This window comes from Psammomys obesus, unplaced genomic scaffold (assembly GCF_907164565.1).
Source record: "Psammomys obesus unplaced genomic scaffold, mPsaObe1.curated_primary_1811, whole genome shotgun sequence".
NCBI classification, from domain to species: domain Eukaryota; kingdom Metazoa; phylum Chordata; class Mammalia; order Rodentia; family Muridae; genus Psammomys; species Psammomys obesus.
This window is the reverse complement of record NW_026596040.1, coordinates 23,083,225-23,103,876: the sequence shown is the minus strand read 5'-3', so window position 1 is coordinate 23,103,876 and position 20,652 is coordinate 23,083,225.

Genomic DNA, 20,652 nt, shown 5'->3' with positions numbered 1-20,652 from the left:
GTTGGTTGGTTGGTTGGTTGGTTGGTTGGTTGGTTGGTTGGTTGGTTTTTATTTGTTTTGTTTTGAGACAAAGTCATGCTATATAGTTCAGGCTGATCTAGAACTCCTGGAAATCCTCCTGCCTCTGCTTCTCACTTGTCTGGATAGGTTTTGATAAACAAACTGTTCAACGTAGTCCTTGGGTTTTCATTGAACTATAACTTTCAGAAGCCATTCTTACATACATATTCTCTACATACATATATGGTTTGACCAATCACAAGGTAAAGCATAACTAAAAGTCTAGAACTGCTTTAGAAAGATGTCACCAATTTTACCTTTACAAAATGGAGTTTGACAGAAGGGCTCTCTCAAGGCTTCAGCCTAGTAGAAGATGAACACAAAAGTCTCCAAGGAAAAAAATGTTAAAGAGTCTGTTGATGTTTATACCTATCTTGGCTTCTGTGAAATTCAATGTCATAGTTTGTATCTGATAGTGTATTAGTGCACTGTAAAACATATGAACAATAAAACATACACTGTGGGAGAGCACTGAGAACCGTCGCTGCTCAGAGGTGTTGGCATTGAGGATACACAGATCTCCAACAGAGGAAGGTAGCATGCTGAGCCAGCCAAATCTCAGGCAGTATATTTCTGTTTCAAGATATATATCTGGTTGACTCAGCTCAATCCTCATCTTCCTACTTTCCCTTTTCAACTACTATTCTTAAGAGTTGTATTCAACACATATCCAGTGTTACCTGTGCTACAAACTATGCTCTGCATATCTATATATTGTCTCATTTAAGACTCAGAACAAGCCCATGAGGTAGGTTCTACTATCCTTGGTTTATAACTAAGAACACTAAAAAGCTTACCCATGTTCCTAGAGTTACAATGCCAGACCCAGGACCCTAATCAGTTTACAAGTGCCTTGAATAAACAGAGTATCACTGAAGATGATCAACTATAAACTCAGTCATTTGTTAGAAAGGCATATAACAGTACTATCTCTACTTAGTAACAACTGACATGTTTTAATGTCAGGTCCAAACTCTGCAACAGCCCACCCTGCTAGACACAAATAGAACATGATGCTTATGAGCTACCATATTTCTAATGGATAATGCATGCCTCACAGCACCAGAGAGAAACTGCTTTTACAAACAATGTAATTCTTCACTATCAGTATTCCTGCCCCACTCCCATCATAGGAAGGTACCCAAAGTCATTAGGCAATAAGTATATTGGTGTTAAAAATGAGCCTCAGGTGACAAGCAACCTAGTGTGCCTTGACTGCCAATGGCAGGATATCCCCCAGCCATTTACTTAACACCAGCAACTGAAAAGATTCCAAGAAGAGTAAACCATTTTCCAAGGCAGGCAGTGAAACAAACATCAGGGCAGAAGAGTATGCTTCTTATTGCTGCTTCTCTAGTGACCCAGGAACAGGTCCGGTAACACTGTGTTCCATGGTCTTGCATGCTTCTCTTATACCCCAAGACTTCCCCCTCATGGATTCTGGTCCTCAGAACACGCCAAACAAGGTTCACCCCTGCCCCCAGCTCAAAATTTGTATCCTTTACATTGTTAGCAAGTGTTCCCATCACCCAGCGGCCTGCTGGTAAGTGCTACCTAAAAACCCTACCCAAACATGAGAGCTCAGAGAATCTAGAGCCCTTGTGTGGACGAAACGACTTGGCTAAGGTTGCCCAGTAATGTCACTAATGACGAAACTCAAGCTTGGTATCTACACATAGCTTCTGTGGAGGAACTCAATAAGCTCAGAACCTGTGGTGGATGCCTTAGAGGGTTCACAGTGTACCTGAAGAGCTGAGCTGAGACTCGGTCTTCTTTCCTTTACTCTCCTCTGTGGCAATGTGGTCTGGTTAGGGGTAAGGCAAAACTAGGTGTCTTTAAGAACTCCAGTTTGAATCGGTTTATTTCCCATGCATGAGATGGGAACCAACTAGGACAACTCAGCCTGCTGGTAAGGACAGACTTAGGGAAGCCTGTAGTTTCTACTGGGTCACTGCAACAACAGCTTCAATGAACACAGGTCACCAGTGGAGAAAGAACTTTTGGCATGGATGATGACAATAATGATGGCAAAGAAAATGATAACAGAAAAAAAAAAACAGCTAGTATTTATTGAAACTTTTTCATTTGTCAAAAACTGTGGCCACTATTTTACTTGCATTAGTTCCTTTCACCTAACCTAAGGTTATAGATATAACACGTATACTTTTGTACAAATAGAGACAAAACGAATAATTAGGTTACCTTCAGTCGTATGGCTCAAAGAGAGTAGAACTCAAAATTTGATGTCTGGTAGCTGATTTTAAAGATCTTCTTTTAAGTCAGCAGGGATATCTCTAGTTAATTTTCTTGTTGCTGAGTTAATCACCTGACTAGAGAAACTTAAAGAAGGAAGGGTTTGTTTTGGCTCACAGTTTGAGGATATGATCTGTCATGGCAAGGAAGATGTGGGGCAGAGTAGCTGGTCTCACTGTATCCACAGTTAGGAAGCAAGGAGAGATGAATCCTAGTACTTCCTTGCCTTCTTTTCCTCTACAGTCTGGAACCTCTAGCCCACAGAATGGTCCTGCCAGTCTCTAGGGTGGATCTTCTGTCCTCAACTAACCCAGTCTAGAAACTCTCACAGACATGCCTGAGTCACAAGCTTTTCTTTCTGTCCTTCTACACTGGGCAGCACTAGAACCAACAAGGCCTCTTCATCAAGGCTCAGAGGCAGCCAGGGCCTGTGCTGAGGTATTGTTCTGGAACCGCTGGCAGGTCCAGTCACCCTGCCAGCCTCTCACTGCAGGTCCACCGTCTTTCAGGAACACTCCGGGGAAATGTAAACTTTACCTTTCAACAGTAGGGATGCCATGGGAAACAGATGTTGCCTAGGGATGTGTCCTTGAAGCCAAGTCGCAGATAAAATAAATAAGGCTTTAGTTCTGTCTTCCCAGGAAGAGACCTAACACTGTACATACAGGGTCACTAGCTCAAAGGATAGTGTTTGCTAACCCCCAGGTGCTTCCTCTTCATCTGTGTGTGGCACCAGAGTGACAGAAAAAAAAATCATTCAGAATGATATCCAGGTACAGGCATCTCTAGACAGTCTAAACAGGATCACTAATGAGGTGGATAGAAGGGCATGGTGGTGGGATGAGCAAAACCCGAGCTCTAGACCTGTCTCTGCAAATAACTAAGTACTGCACAACTCCAATGACAACCCTTCCCTCTCTGGGGCTCAGTTTACACACGCACTGTTCACCAATAGCTTTGCAACTTTAGTGTTCTCTGACCCTCTGACAATTTTAAGACGGGTATATTGGTCAATGTTTTATCAACTTGAACATAAGCTGAGGTCCTCTGAGAAGGGGAAACCTTGACTGAGAAAATGACTCAAATTGGCAAATCTGTGGGGCACTGTCTTCATTAACGATTGATGTTTATGAGCCCGGCTAATCGTGGGTAATGCCACCCTAGGAATGCAGGCAGTCCTAGGATTATAAGAAAACAAGCTGAGAGAGCCATGAAGGAAGTCCTTTAAACAGTGTTCCTCCATGATCCCTGCTTAAGTTCCTGCTTCCTTGTTCCTGTCCTGCTTTAGTTCTTGTCCTGACTTTCCTGGGGGATGGACTATGTTAGGGATGGATAAACGCAAGTGTATTTTGGTCATGATCTTCATCACAGCCACAAACAGTAAAATAGGACATCTCAGAAGGGGAACCTCAACTGAGAAAATGCTTCTTTCAGACTGGCCTGTAGACAAGCCTGAAGCATTTTTCTTGATTAACCATTGAGGTGGAGAGAACTCAGCCCACTGTGGGTACTGCCATCGCTGGGCAAGTGGGCCTTGGTGTATAAAAAGCTAGTTGAGCAAGCGATGGGCAGTGAGCCAGGAAGCAGCAGCACCCCTCCATGATTTCTGCTTCCGTTCCTGCCTCCAGGTTTCTGCCCAACTTCCTACTCTGACTTTTTTCTTAATGGACTATAAACTATAAACTGAAAAAAAAAAATCCTTCACCAAATGGCTTTGGTCATTATTTATCACAGCAACAGAAACAAAAGTAAGACATGGGGTGTTTTGGGTCAGACAAAGGGATCACGACAATGAGAACACTACCACCCATCCCTTGTGCAGTGGCTATTTTACTGTGTTCCTTCGCCACTGCCTGAGTTGAGCCTCCAAACAAAGCTGCAAGATCAATTAGAGAAGACATAAAATGAGCTTAATTTATGTTTCTCAGAGGGATATAAAACATTTGGCTCACAGGCTTTAAGACGGGTCAGGGAACATAAAACTATATTTAATAAGTACAATGTCCTAAAAATATCCTTTAGGGAGACAGACGGATGAAATTAAAGGCCACCAGCTTCAGGATAGGGAAGCCAGATGCTGGACTCTCTGAGTCCGAGTCTCAACCATGCAGGCTTAACCAGGCAACTGTTTTGTCATCCATACAATGGTATCTCTGAGTTATCCCGGCTCTGATTTTCCAGAAATATTTTAGGTAGAATAAGGCTTCTTGAAGCTGTATGGCGCTTCCCCATAAATTCGGGTGAGGTTTCATTTGTTTTCATTCTGTTTCCTTGGCTTCTCATCTGCCAGTGCTGGTGCTGAAAGCACCACAGGCTGACAGCAATCTAGGAAGAATTTCTCATCAGTCAGGCCCAGGGATCATGTCTCAGTAAGGTGGGTCCCACTTTTATCAGGGAGTGAGGAAGCTAATGTTGAGGAGGACTTGCAGAGTTGCTCTGTGTTTAGAGAGGGGGTGTAGCATCTTGCCTTCTTTCCCCAAAAGATGTCCAATTTCATCTCCCCCGCCAGAGATGGACTCCACAGATAATATAAGATCTGAATGGTATGCCCCCAACATACATACCATTAACTTTTTTCTGGATAAACCTATCAGCGAGACCCATGGGTCTGTATGTTTTTGTGAAGTTGGACATGCCAGATTCTATTGTTTAAAAGAAGGAAAGTCCCAACCATTCTATTTTTACCAATAAAGACTCAGGAGCTAGATGCTGGGGTGAAAACCTGCTAGCTCAGAGAGGCAGAGAAAGTAACCAGCTAACCTTCCTTCTCAGCTCAGGTCTGGATGGAAAAACCCTAACAGGCTCACTAACTCAGCTGATAGCCCAAGAGCAAGAGGCCAAAAAACCTAAGGCCAAAGGCTTGCTAACCCAAAGCCCAAAAAGCCAGGGAGATGAGGAGCTGAAGCCTAAGCTAAAGCCAGATCTTTAGCTAATTGCCCTTTCTTCTTCTCCACGATGTCTTAAATATCCCTCAACTCAAAGTCCCTCCTACTCTTTAATCCCTGCCAGCTGGTTTCTTGCTCCACTTCCTGACCTAGGATTAACTATTAAATCCTGTGTACAGAAAGCTCTTGGAATAAGGGTGTGTGCTAGGGCTGGGTGAACCACACCATAATCACCACTTTACAATAAACAGAAAGTTCTTGGATCAAAGGTGTGTAATTGAGCCCAACCACATCCAAAGAAACAGTGTTGTACAGTTCACAGTTTTGGGGTTCACAGTGGAATCAAATATGCTACAACAAGATTCCAAGATTTATAAAACTTAGAAGGAGGTTAGTGATAAACAAGGCTAAACAATGAGACCTATATGCTTCACCGTGCACATGAGAGTCCTGTGACATCATAACTTACAAGGAATTTAAAATTTTTATTTTATATTTACTTATTTTGGGTTTTTTGTTTTGTTTTGTTTTGTTTTAAGATAGGATTTCTCTGCATAGCTGTGGCTGTCCTGGGACTAGGCTAATCTGGAATTCACAAAGATCTGCCTGCCTCTGACTCTGTCTCCTGGGTGCTGGGATTAAAGATATATGTATCACCACAACTAGGCTACAAAGGGATTTTTACAGAGGGGTAAGATGATTGGAAGAAAAAACAGAAGAAGTAAAGATATAGAAGAGAAAATAAGGAAAGACTGTGAGGAAAGAGTATTGACCACATAGATTGTGTGTTATCTAAATGAATCTCAAGTTTGGACAGTGCCAACTGCTTTAGTCACGCTCCTGAAAATTTATAACCTGGATGAATACTAAAAACCTTGCATACGTTTTGTGATTCAAAACAAGTTTAGCCAAGTACTAGACAAGCTATGTTTTGAATGGTGTGCTCAATGTGTGCATATAATGTGTGTGTGTACAGAAGTATGTGTGTGTGTGGTGTGTGTGTGTACAGGAGTGTGTGTGTGTGTATAGGAGTTCGTGCACCACGCACACATGTAGAGGTCAGATTTCAGTCCTCATCTGCCGCCTCAGGCTGGCTGACCCACAAACCTCGGGAGATTCTCCTGTCTTTACTTCCCATCTCAAAATGGCTATGCAGGGATTAAAGATGCATGGTGGAGCTGGAGAAACAGCTCAGTGGTTAAGGGCTGACGCTGCTACATGCTGCTGCAGAGGACCTGGGTTTGGTTCCCATCACCCACATGGTGGCTCACAAAAGTTCGCCTAACTCCAGTTCCAGAGTATCTGACTCCTTCCACTGGCATAGGCACGCACAAGGTACACAGACACACATGCAGGCAAAAAAAACCCAAAAACCCACACATATACACAAAATGTATTGTTGTTGCTTAATATTATTATTATTATTTTAAAGTATAAAAGTATGAAGACATTCAGGGCTGCACCTAATCCTCATGGGTGCACAGAGAGCACTTTATCCGCTGAGCCGTCTCTCCAGCCCCGAGACAAAAATTTTAACCACAAAATGGAATTTTCTGTTAGTGTTTGCTGGAACAAATGTGTGCAGTGAGTAAACAGTGCCCAGAAAGTACCCAGTGCCTTGATGGAGAAAAGTGAACAATATGTGAACAATGTATCTTGGCCATGAGCACCCTGTTCCTTCCTTGCATTTCTCCCCTATCCCCAACACATCTCCCTCCCAACTTCATGTTCTTCTCTGCTATTGTTTTTAATGACCCTGAGTCTAATTACTGCTGCCCATATACCATGAGTGTGGGGCTATCCACGGAGGGACGGGTGGCCTACCAGAGGCCCAAATAAAAGTGACTCTTCCTCCCTCGGAAGTCACCACGTGCCAGTAGTCTCTCAGTAAGGGAGAGGGTTAGCACACCTTACTCTAGATTTTTGACTGGCTTGACCTTGTTCGGGTCTTGAGTAAGTAGATAACCACAGCTGCTGTGATTTCATGCACACAACAGCCATGTTGTGTCCAGAAGACAATGTTTCATGCTCCCAGCATCCCTCCCCATCTTCTGGTTCTTACATTCTTTCCACCTTCTCTTCCTGTGCCTTGGGATGGAGATTGGGGGGGAGGGGTTAAGCTGAATGCCCAGAATCACTCATTCTGAGCACTTTGCTCATCCTTATGTCTAAAGAAAAACTTTTTTTAAAGGATGAAACAGAACTAGATGCTAAATTTTGTGACTAAAAAATACCTGGCAATCATGAGAGAGGGACACTAATCTCCAGGTAAGTTGTACAGACAAAGGACTTGGGTGAGCATCATTTTATCCATGAGTCCCTCAGGCACTTACTACAAACAGATAATGGTGTTGGGCCCTTACATATACTGACAAGCCAGGCACGCCTTTCAAGTGTGATTTCAAGTGAAAAGAGATAGAGAAGGAAAAAGAAGTTTTGGAGGAAGCAAATGTAGGTTTTAAAGTTATGAAGGATGCTATGAAGGAAGTAAGAAGTGTTTTCTGATAAAGTAACAAGGTCACCTGATTGCTAATGATCAATAAAATGATCGTTCCAAAAAAACGGCATTGAAGTTTCATGGTGCCGTTGGGAGCAAAGATGAAGACACATTTCCTAGAGTAAGTTGGAGAATGTGAGCTGGCCTTACGTCATGAGTGGTTCTAGAAATGGAGAAAAGGGTTTTTGGTCATTTCTTAATGTGCAAGTGATGATATGTGTCAGAACTTTAACAGGAGCCAGTGAGCTAAGCAATGTTTGCTGCAGTAAACAACCTGACAGATCTTACTATTCTAGAGTATCCCTGCTGTAGAAGCAGGCAGAGAATTCCATGTGTGATTCAAGACAGCGAGTCACTGGAGCCCTAGTTCTCAACCTGTGGGCTGTGACCCTTTAACGATTGGACAACATTTTCACAGGGGTTGCCTAAGACCATCCGAAAACACATATTTACTCTGAGTACAGTTGTGAAGTAGCAACAAAAATAATTTTCTGGTTGAGGGGTCACCACAACATGAGGAACTGTATTAAAGGGCTGCAGCATTTTAGTGAAGGAATGAGGTCATTTCAGATAAGAACAAAGTGCAATTCAGCACAGGACACTGAACCTGGGATCCAATCAGAAATCATGTGATTCTGTCAAAGCAATATGACCTGGGGATTAATGTTAATGAAGTTAATCATAATCTTCACCAGATGACCTAGCAATTCTGCCACTAGGCATTTACCCAAGGGAAATGAAGACAGTTGTCAAAACAAAGATTTGTACATGAATGTTCAGAGAACTTTATTCAAGCAGCCAAAAGCTGGAACTAGCCCAGGCAGACGTCTATCAACAAGAGAATGAGAAAACAAAATGTGCTACACACAGCGAAACGCTCCTCAGGACTCCCAGGACTGAACACTGATACACCCTAATCATAAGGACCCTGAAGACGACCACACCAGGCAAAGCAGCCAGCAGCACGTCCACGATGGCCGAACCATAATAGCCGAGCCCAGATCAGTGGTTGCCTCTAACTGCAGCGGAGGAAGTGGGATTGGCAAGTGAGTGCTTAGAGGAATTTTCAGGGGGAGCAGACATTGCTCCATCTCTCACTGGGATGGGGATCTTTCAAGTGCATACTTATTCAAAATCTATCAAGTTGCACAATAAAAGTTAAGTATACTTGGGCTGGGGAGATGGCTCAGTCAATAAAGTACTGGACTTGCAAGCACAAGGACCTGTCATGGGATCCCAGCACCTACATACAAAGAGCTACCTGTCACAGCATGTGCCTTTAACCTCAGCACTTGCTGGCCAGCTTGTCTAGCCAAATCCTTAAGCTCCAAATTAAGTGGGAGACCCTGTCTGAAACCAAAAAAAGAAAGGTAAAGTTCAATTGATGATGACTCCCAACAGTGACCTCTGGCCTCCAAATACAAGGTGAACAGACATACATAACTGTGCATGTACACCTGCTCACACCAGTACACAAGCAACACACAAACACGAATCAGTGTACTTTATTGTCTATAATTTATATTTCAATAGTTGACTTTTAAACTCCTCAGAGAAAAATTATTGTTCTAAACAGAAAAAAAAAATCTTTAGAGGGGAAAAGTAAATAGTGTTTTAAAATTTGAATCCATATTTAGCACCAGAGAGCAGATGTTCTGAATAGCAGGTGTGCTTTTAAAGCCAGCTGCTCCCCACATGTTCTGGATACTCCAAGAGGAAGCAACAGTAAGGACTGATTTCTCAATACAAAAATAATAAAACAGCTCCAAGGAGACCACAGGGTCACAGGGAGCTGGGAAGAGAGTGTGTGGAGAGGCCAGGCTCGGCTGGTGAGACAAGCTAGGGTGGTATTTCTTGGGGAATCTGTGAAGGGCACAGTACTTTGTTGTTGTACTTGTGTATAATTTGTCTTCAGGTCACACCAGCTAAAGACCACAGGATGCCACCTTGCTGTGGAAGTTCAACTTTTCCTTAATGAAGATGCTGGTCTTGTTGAAGACTACTGACAAGGATGCACAGATCGGGCAGGTGCTGGTGAACACAGCATATTTTCAGTGGCATTGCCCTAGGAGGCCCCCCAAAAAACCTTGGGGGTGCACTTTCAAAGGGATGGGGAATCCTGTGTGAGTAGACAGAGGCAGCAGGGACAGACAACTAGGTCATGAATATGAATGCGGCCCTGTTTGTACACAGTGGAAAGTGGGACCTGAGGGATTATACTTAGAAAGACCAGAATAGCTGCGGAAGGCAAGAAAACACTTTCAGGAAGATTCCATGGAGACAAATAGTAAAGAGACCAAGTCCTGAAGACTGATGAGGAGGGTGTTACAATAACCAGATAAAAGAAAATGGGACCCGAAGCTGTGGGACTGGAAAAGAGGGCATGGAATGCAGAGGACGGAGAAAGATAGACCGAGGTAGAGTTGGGACCACAGCTGAGCCTTTGACAGCAAAGAGGCAGGCATCCTAAGGAACCAGGAGAAAAGGAAAGGGAGGGGTGTAGGTCTGTGGCCTGCTAGGCCCTGGGAAATAGGAAATAGGCTCTTGAGTGTGCCAGTACTTTAGCGCTGCCTGCCTTGGCCTCCTGCCTAGCAATCTCTGACCCATTGCCACCCACTCTGTCACTCACAGTTAAGGGACACAGGGAGACAAAGAGAGGAGTTACCTTTGTATGCCATTTCCCTTGCCTGGCACACTGGCTTCCTCCCACCCATGTTCCACCTGCGACTTCACATTCCCAGGGCCACCCAGGAGTCACTGCAGGCAGAAGGAATTAGCTTTCCCTTGGTTGCACAGCCCACATGCATTGGAGCATAAGTCACATTGCAGGCAGGTGTCCCATAAGCCAGTCCGCCCCCGGTACGTGGCCAGATTGCTGTAGGAGTCAAAGCCAACCTCTGATGCAAGTCTTTGTGCTCAGGAGGCAACGTAAACAAATGAAGAGAGATCACAGTGAGGGAGTGACAAGGACAGGTGGGGGAATCTTTGGGATGGCCCAACAGGGATGTGGAGGTGAACAGGAATCAGAGGTCACAGGGATTGGCTTTCCTCTGCCCTGTCACCCTTATAGGCTGACCATGATTTGTAACTTTGAACTTTGTCAATTAGAGGTTCCTCTTAGAAAGAAAATCAGTGGGCAGCCAGTCAGGGTAGAAATCAGTGTCTGGATTTAGTCAGCCTTGCCAAGAACATCCTCACCCTTAATAGCCACCAGAAACTGAACCAGGACTGGAGCTCAACAATTAACTGGGAAGTCATCATCACTTTGGAAATAAACTAACAAGTCAAGAGCCTAGTGAAAAGAAGGAGTTTTTTTTTTTGTTTTTTGTTTTTTGTTTTTTTTTTTTAATATACAACTCTGAAGGAAGGATCATCAGCACAAAGAAGAGGTTAAAAAAGAAAGGGGGGTGGCACACCAATTGGGCACAAGTCAAGAGTTTTCGAAGTTCCCCGGATCACTAGAAATTCCTGTCCTCTCTCCCCATAGGCTAGGACCTGCCACCGTCCTGAATTCCCCTTCCTATTGGCTTAAGACACAGAGTATTATGTAATGAATATGCTGAAGCTTGAGGCTGCCCTCTTCCTGATTGGGGGCTCTGTCACAGGGAAGACTGCCTGTAACTTCCAGGTCTCACAGCTCTGAGATGAGCCCGCAGCAGCCACCCTCCAGGGGAGACCTCGCATCTCTTGCTCACCTGTAACCGACACCCTCAGGAACACCTCATACTGAAACCGACCGTAACAATTTGTTTCTCACAGCTTCTTCGTCGTTTTCTTTTGCTCTTTTGGGTCCTCGTTTTACTTTTGTTTTAATTGGTTTCCTAGATTGTATTGGCAAGGGTGTCTAATCCTTGAAAAGCCACAGTAATTGTCGATTCAGAGGCTGTATTCTTGGGAATAGAAGTGCAAGATCCTTCATCGAGCGTGACACAAACGTTTTCTTTCTGTTAGCTTCACAATAAGTGCAGTCTTGTTCTCTCAGATGAGCCAATTGATGGGTGCAGCTGGCTGAGCATGACTTTAACACGGCAGTTCTCAACCTTCTTAATATTCTGGCCCTTTAATACAGCTCCTGTGTTGTGGTGTCTCCCAACTATAAAATTATTTCATTACTATTTCATAACTGTAATTTTTCTACTGTTATGAATCATAATGTAAATATCTGATCTGAAGGATATCTGATCCCTTTAATACAGCTCCTGTGTTGTGGTGTCTCCCAACTATAAAATTATTTCATTACTATTTCATAACTGTAATTTTTCTACTGTTATGAATCATAATGTAAATATCTGATCTGAAGGATATCTGATATCTGACCCCTGTGAAAAGGGGGGAAAAGGATCGTTCGGTCCTCAAAGGGGTTGTGACCCACAGTTGGAGACCACTGTTTTATTCAGGGTATCCCTGACACAACTGATAAGTTATAACAGAGTTAATCTCTACATTTTTGCTTACTGTTGATGATGACCCATTTGAGTCCTGCAGCTATCTAGTTTTTAGTCTTACATTTGTTTGTGACTCTCTTGAAAATCCCTGTAGAGTCAACATAGGTACAAAAAGATCCAGGCACTGGCCTCTTAGCCCTGAGATTAGTTTCACTGAGAAAGGAGAATGAAGACTAGGAGACTGGGTATGGCCAACTAAACCAGTGCCCAGATCCCCTGACAGTTGGAGGGTAGCCTTGAATAGTTTCCCCTGTTCACAGTACCACCATGAGTCAGCTCAGGAGACATTAAGTGCCAAGTAATTGCTATTTGTCCTTTTTTTGCTTGAAATACTCAGGACATAGGTATAGGTTCCAAGATCCCCAGTGGGCAAGGGAATCCATTTCCCTACCATGTGATACATGAGGAGTAACTTACTAGGAGAAAGAAGGAAAGTTTAAGGGGTCACTTATTACAGCCTGAAAAGAAGTACAAGCGAGACAGACTCTGGGGAGTCTTATTCTCCAAATAGCTTCATCGTGAAACTAGGCTATCGTGTAACTACTCCATTGGGGTCGTCTATGTCCCATTCTGGGGGGAAAGGATCTACTTGAGCCTGGGGGTGCCGTGCTGTGTGAGTACTCTTTCTGAGTGCACCTGCACTGTAAAGTTGACCCATTTTGCCCAAACATCCAATTCTTTCTTTATATAGAGCTTTGTTTTGTTTTCCATCTGAAACCCATTCTCTGTATAATTGTGACCTTTCCAACATAGTGTAGACTCCAGAAGTTGACCTAACCAGGGACCCCAATGAGGAAATGGGAAATTTTAAGGCTGGATTAGTTTAATAGTTTTTCTATCTGAATTCCAGGCTAGAAATATTCTTTCCATTAAGAGGTTCCCCACCCCCACCTCCCAACCCATCCACGATAGCAGGTGTAATTCATTAGCAGCATATTTAATAAAAGTAAAAACAAAGTGAACTCTACCAGCATTGTGTACCTTACGTAGATATCCTTGGGTCCTCTTTAGAAGTAACTGAAAGACTCCTTGGATGAGCCGTGTCCTTCTCTCTGATCTTCCGCTTTGGGTGTTAGACCCTCCTTAATTGGCTCCTTGACTGAGGAAGAGTAAGTTCACTTCTTCTAGGTGTCTATACAGATGTGGAGTCAGGAGTATTTATTACGACTCCCACCCCCCCCCCCATCAATGGATAGGAGCTTGTCTCCTCTCTAGGTTTTTATCAGCACCAGATCATCAGGCTGAAACTTGATAAACTGGAAACTCCAAAGGAGGAGCTTGGACAAAAAGTCCTGAAGGATGATAAGATAGAAGAGGTAACCAGTACACAAAGTTTCCAAAATTAGTCTTCAGTCTCCATGGTCACAAGATCAGAGGCACAATTAAGAAAGGGTATAGTTTTTTTTTCTGTCATCTTTACGATTCTTAAAAATATATATTCATATAGTAAGAAATAAACATGCTTTAAGAAATTTAAAGCACACACAACATTTTTCAAGCTCACAAACTCTATTTGATGGGAATATTTGTAGTATAAAAGAGTCTTTAGTTTACCAATGTTGAACCAACTTGTTCTTGCAATTAACCAAGGTTTTCTAATCTAAAGATGGATTAAAAACACAAGCTGTCCTTTTAATGTTTTTAAAGAATTGTTTTAAAGAAAAATACACAGTTCCAAAGCTTACCAGACTAATCAACAGTTCTTTGATCTTAGGCATTGCCTCACAAAAGGACTGCAATGTTGATCAACACACTTTGATCAGGAGCCTAAAGCTCTGGCTTTCACTAGCAAACAATCAGAAATTATCAAATGTGAAGCCTTCCAAGTCTTACAGAGTCTTAGTAAATTGAATTTAAAAATGAGCAAATTCTGTTTCTCCTGATAATAAATGAAGTTACATGGCATCTTCTTTACTTACACAAACTCCGCTATCACCTGAGCTAGCAGAATGTGAAGAGCAAGAGAGTATTTTGTAAAAGTTGACAGTAACTTCGGTGGAAGTTATGAGGATAAGCTCATAGTCCATTGCAGGCTTGCTTTGATAATAAAAACAAAGAAAGCCAAAGCACACACAGAAAGAACACTGCCCACTGAATGCATTCAACAAAGTGTTTATTGATTTGTCACCAAACTAGGCAATCATGCCTCCTTCTAAGACGAACACTGGTTTGAGTCCACCCTGGGGAGGCTGTGGCCTCTCTACTAAAGGGACAAATGACTTACCAGAGAGGTTTCATCTTCCCTGGAGAGCAAAGACCAAATGGTTGACTGTCCCTTTAGACCATCTTATGGTAAATGGAGTAGGCCTCTAAGCATGAGTTGTTGAACACACAGAAATGCAGATGTGCCAATCTTGTACTGAAACCTTTGTGAAACATTTAAATAAAACATAGGTGTTTTTAGAAAGTCAGTTTAAATAAATTGTTTCATAATGACTCAATTCCCCCAAGTGGTTAGTCTAACAAAGTTAACAAAAGCTCAAGTTAGACACATCCTTTGTGCTTTTTTTAGGCCAATTCTTTTCAATGTCACTATGAGTTCAGGAATGCTGATCATCAGAGATATATCATCTGTAAGTCTCATTCTCCATAAGCCTCGTGACAGAACTTCTGTGACTTGGCTTTTAAGTTTTCTTCCTTTTATCCCCCCTCAACTTTCAATTAGAAAAAAATCTTATGCCCTGCAAGGCCCTCTGCACGCCAGCTCAGCCACCTCCTGAAGGTTGCCTTCTTCCTCTGCATGACAATAACTACCTTTTTGTAGTATCTCAAGCAGGGAATGCTCCAGCAGCTAATTGTTAGACAGAGATGTCAATGTTTGACATTCCTATTTTCATGGATGAGAGAGTATTAAGTGAGAAAGCAGACCCCTGCGGGAGCCATCATTTGTGCCACTGTTCCTCCTTTCCACTCCTCTTCTCCCCTGAATGACTGAATGGTTCCAGGGACTCCTCACCAAGACCCTGCTAGCATAAGTAGGCTGAGAAGCATGAGGCCCTGCAGTGAGGAAATCCAAAGATATATGGACATGCGTGCTTGCCAAAGAGTAATAAGATCAGAGAAATGGACACCTAGCTACACCTCCAGAGCCTTTCAAAGCAAGAACAATTAAAAAAATAAAATAAAATAAAATAAAATAAAATAAAATAAAATAAAATAAAGCCTCTCTTAAGCCCTGGGCCATCTGTTTATAACCTGTTCTCTCTCTTCTCGTGCCTGAATCTGTTCAAGAATGTCCAATTTCAGCCTTTCTGGGATGGCTCATGTGTCACAGCAGCAGCCATTGTAATGCCTCACATCCTAGGTGCGACCTCTCTTAATGAGTCAGGCAGGAGCTCCAGCTGTTAACACAGCCTCGTGCTGCTTCATCACCACGCAGCAGACTCAGAGGATGAGGCGGGGAGTCTCAAGAATCTTGAAGGTGATGTAGTTCAGTGCCCAATTTGGTGAAAGATAAAAGCAGAGATGTAGGCTATCGATAATAACGATCCTGTTTGCATCACTTTCTCGCTTCTCATGGCCATCGCTCAGTGGATTCTTAAAATAAATAACCTTATGAGGAAAGTTAAGGCCACTCAAACTAAGGGGGTGAATGTGCCTATGTCCGGAACAGCCTGATGTGAAGCAAGCAGGCCCAGAGCTGTGTGAGGTCATCCAACACTTTATAGAGTTTTTCTCACAGCAGCGAACAGTGTCTTGTCTCTTCCATCGCTCCTTCTAAAGTGGATACGCTGAGCAACCCACAATGTTCACTGGCAAACTCACTGGACCTTTTCCTGAAAGGCTAAAGCTTAAGTATGGTCCAGAGAAATCAAGTTGAGATGGCCTTAGTGTGTCCTCTACCCTCAGTAATCTTGACCAGCTGGAACTAGTTAACCCTCAGACCCTCAAGGTCTAGCTGTAAAACGGGAACTGTAGTGCCTATTTGTAGGTTTCTGAATGAAAATTAGATAAACTAAGGCCTGGAAGATAGCTGAGCCATCGCTTTGGAGTCAATAGACCAGTATTCAATTCCCAAGTGCCATTTGCAGCTACTTGACCCTGAGCAGGTCGCATGGCCCTGCTACATTTTCGTCTCCCCGTGCGTAAGCGGCGGATCCAGTGCTTTATATGGTATGAGGACAGGGTGTGGCGATATAGGCAAAACAGCTCAGTGAAATGCTTGGCACGCCATGAGCACTTGATACTTACTATGAGAAGAACTGGAATGGTTATGATTGGTGTGGCCAGGAGGTACAATAGAGACAGCCTAGCTCTAGCACCCAGGCTCTTCAGAATTAGAAAATGCTGGTTCCCATGCACTCCAAGCGTCCTGAACAAGCAGAGCCAAGTCAATGGCATTCTTGAAATAGCTAGGTGATAATAATTGCCAAAGCCCCTTCTAGTTGTCAAGCATGCCACTCACCATCCACTTTCTTGGCTATATCCCAAAGATCTTCAGGTGGAGGAGCTTGGGAAATGTAACTTTTCTACCAGAGGCATACCTCTGAGTAAGAGAAGTAAGCTGACCTAAAAAAAAAAAAAAAAAGCTGGAGTCTCCAGCCAGCCCTGTTCTTTTTAAAAAAAAAGCAAGGTGTTTTTTTTCTATCTTCAGAGTTCAGAGTGGAGGTGTGCCAGGACAGGAAGAGACTAAGAGGGAACATTAAGGCCCAGACTGAGGAAGCAGCTTGCCCAAGGCTGCTCAGCCAGGTAGTGGCAGCCAGAGACAGAACTGGAGCCCAAGTGTCCCGATTTCCAACCCCAGGCTCCTGCCACCACCTCTCTAATTAGATACTTTTCAAAGTCATTAGGCACAGAAGTGACTTCACTGAGCTTTCAGTGTCCCCAGGGGCACTCCCTTGGTTCCTCTTGAGGACAAATCGTTCACAGAGAACAACCTATTCCGTGTTTTGAGGCATCATGGAAGCGCGCTCTTTCGGAGCGGAACTGTCGAAACAGCAGCAGAGCGGCAGCGCTGTTTTGGCAGCTCATGCCCTGGGCGCCACCTTCTGCCAACTCGTCTCTTTTGGTATTTGGATGGTGGAAGCATCAGCCCGAAGAGTCCGATGCTCTCTGATAAGAACATTCCAGATGTTTCTGGGGCACTGCCAAAGGTGTGGCCCAGTCAACCCTCACCAGGGCTTTGAAGAAACAGCCTGCTCCCAATCCATAGTCAAGTTTATTAGGAGGGTCCCCTCCCACCTGACCCTCTGAAGAACTCCAAGCCATGGCCTGCTCTCTCTGTCCTTTACAAGTAGGTCACTGGTGTGGTTGGACAATGCACTCCGGAACCTCAGAATGTTGAAGGTGGTGGCATTTCAAACATGCTCTAGTGAGAGAAACCCTTTATCTCCCTTGGAAAGAACCAGGGTCTCAAAATGGGTTGGCACTTGCCCAAGGTCATACCACCCAGGGCCCAGGATGAGTTTTCTGTCCTTTGGCTCACAGTCTTTCCCTTTGACCCTAGAACAGTAGCCTGAACAATCACTTCAAATAACAGAGAATGTGACAATGGGGCCAGATAGGGGGAGGTGAAGAGAAGTAAAGAGAAATAAGCAGCTCCAGTGTGACCATGTCACCCAGTCCTCTGTGAAGGAGTTATGGAGTACTCGTCACCCTGGAGGTTCTGTCCTTGGGAACTCTAGTTTCTCAATGCAGCAGATCTGAGTTTATTTACCCAGGACTGAGCTTCTTATCCTGATGATGCAGTTACTGTGTTGTGGGTTGATCTGATGCTTGTATATTGACCCTAATTACTGGCCCACAAGATCTGGTTTCTGCCTGGATACAGCGAGCCTTGCTGTGTTAGACCTACCTGATTGGCTGATTTACCAGCCTATATCTACGCATGGCAGAATGGGGTAGGCGTGGCTAAGGTTCCTGGGCTTTTGAGAACAGGAGGAGAGGAAGAAGGGGGACTCCATGATGGGTTAGTGTGGAGAAGAAGCCACATGGGCTGGGAGGAAGGACTCCAATAATGGCGTGGAAAGGCCCAGATGAGGAATATAAACAAGTATTCATTAGATTATGGATGGAAGGTAGCCCAGATAAAGATGGTTAAGGCGATGGCATTGGATAGGGACTGGGAAGTGGATGGTGAAGATATTAAGACAGTAAAGGTGAAACATCTGCCCGGCCCAAGATAAATAAGACAACTATAAAAATCTAACAGGTGCCTATGTCTTATTGTGATAGCAGGTTAGACAATAGCACCACAATAATTACAGGGCAAATAATAAACATTATAAACCCAACATGTTTTTGTTTTGTTTTGTTTTGTTTTGTTTCGTTTTTTTAATTTACTGCACCATACTGAGAAGACATGGAGCCTTTCTTCCCTTTGCTGAAGCTGAACCCCGGCCAGATGTGTCATCTGAAGGACAGCCTCCCTTGCAAAGGGAAGCATGTAGGTCGGATGCAAGGAAGTAGTCCCAAACATGACGAGTGGCATTACTCAGGAATTTCTTTCTTCTGTTGGAGGTAATTTAACTGAAATACTCGATGTAGTTCTCTGGAATGTGTAGTACTAGACATGCATAACCGATAGATCAAGTATGAAAAGCTTCTTGAGACAGATTTGAGCTTGGGGAATTTTCTTGGGTTTTGTTTTGTTTACTGGTTTGCTTTTGTTTCCATTTGAGGGTGGGGTCCTGGAAAAGATCCAGGAAAGCTCAAACAAAACAACCGTCAGCCACTGCCAGACAGAATTCATCACTGGATGTGGATAACAGGTGCACAGGGCAGAACAAACCGTGGTTCCGGAGCCCACCCTTAGCAGCCGCTGCCATGGGGAAGCTTTCCATCCTAAAGTAGAGATTTCGAGGCCAGCTCCAATAACCAGACACCAGAAGCGACCCAGCTGCGAGGCTGGGAGAAAATGCTATTTAAAAAAAAAAAAATCTTCAATTGTGAAAAGTGGTAGCGTGCTTTTCAGAGATTCCTGAAATGTTCTAAACTACCAAAAAGGCAAGGGGGGCTTACCCTTCCTGCTCTCCCAGGTGTACTCATTTTCCCTCCAGCAAACTCTTCTAAAGCATTAAGGACCAGCTCAGGTGCTGCCAGGAAGAATTTGAAATGCCATAGGCCTCAACAAGTGTTTGTTTTTATAAACAGGCAAGAAAGAAATTCCACTTTTGTGAACACTGACAAATCATCCTAGCCAGAGCTTTCCACAGTGTCAGGGAAAATAAACATCTGATCAAAAATGAGAGCGGATGCCACCAATTATAAGGAAAATGATGCAACTGACAAATGTCAAATGCTTCCCTTTTGCTGGGCACTTTGCAAAGTGTTCTAGCTTGGATACATCATTACATCTTCCGCACACATGGCTCCATATTACTGGTGACAGCCTTCAGTAACCTAGGACATCTAACTCCGGTGCTGCAAGTATACCTTTGTGGAAACCAGAGGGTTAACAGCAGGTGTCTCCCTCAGTCACTTTCTGTCCATGTTGAGGCAGCATCTAACACTGTACTCTGAGATCACTAATCTAAGTAGTGCAGCTAACCAGGGTGCTCCAGGAATCCGCTATCTCTGATCTCCTACATTCCAGGATTGCTGATAAACCACCACACTCACCCAGCACTTACGAAGTGCTGGGGATCTGAACTTCCTGTCCGAAGCAAGTGTTCCATCTTCTGAAGGTGGAGGTTCTCAACCTTCCTAATGCTGTGACCCTTTAATATGGTTTCTCATGTTGTGCTGCCCCCTACCATAAAATTATTTCTTTGCTACTTCATAACTGTAACTTTGCTGCTGATACGAACCATAATGTAAGTATCTGCTATGCTACCCCTGAGAAAAGATCAGTCGACCCCTTCCCCCAAAGGGGATCACAACCCACAGGTTGAGAACTGCCTCGACTCCCAGTGATTCTGTTTCTTAAACCATTATGTTCTACTGCCTGCCAACACAAGGAGCCTCTTCTGGTTTTCTCTGTTTAATTAGGGCTCCAGGGGAAACAGGCATTTTGTTTTCATGAACTATCGGGAAATGAACACAATCTTAAGCACGTGCCACTGAGGGATGGATTTAAGGTTTTAATCCAGTTCAGGGGCTGCTTTGATTCTTCCTTCAGCCACACAGGTTGATTCATTCAAATACATGTCAGCAAGCAGACATGATAAGTACTGAAAATAGGAAATGCTAAGTATAAGAAGCAGCCAACAGAGGGTCTAGGGCTTCCCAGGTGAGGTTGAGGTGGCTGTACACATATTTTTCTCAAGAATGTCTCACTGTACAGTTTTGCAAGTGTGGTAAATATTTTAAGTGTAGGGGCCTGTGAATTCTGTAGCCAGGGGAAGATAGCACAGGATGTAAAGACACATATGCCAAGCTGCAGCATTGTTTATCGTGGAAACGAATGAGCACAGGGACAGAAGTGTAAGTCAACATGACAACCTCCATCTCCATCTGCAGGAGACTAAGTAATTGAATTATAATACACGAATAGAGTGGAATAGTACTTGAACAATTTTAATGAAATATATATATATATATATATATATATATATATATATATATATATATA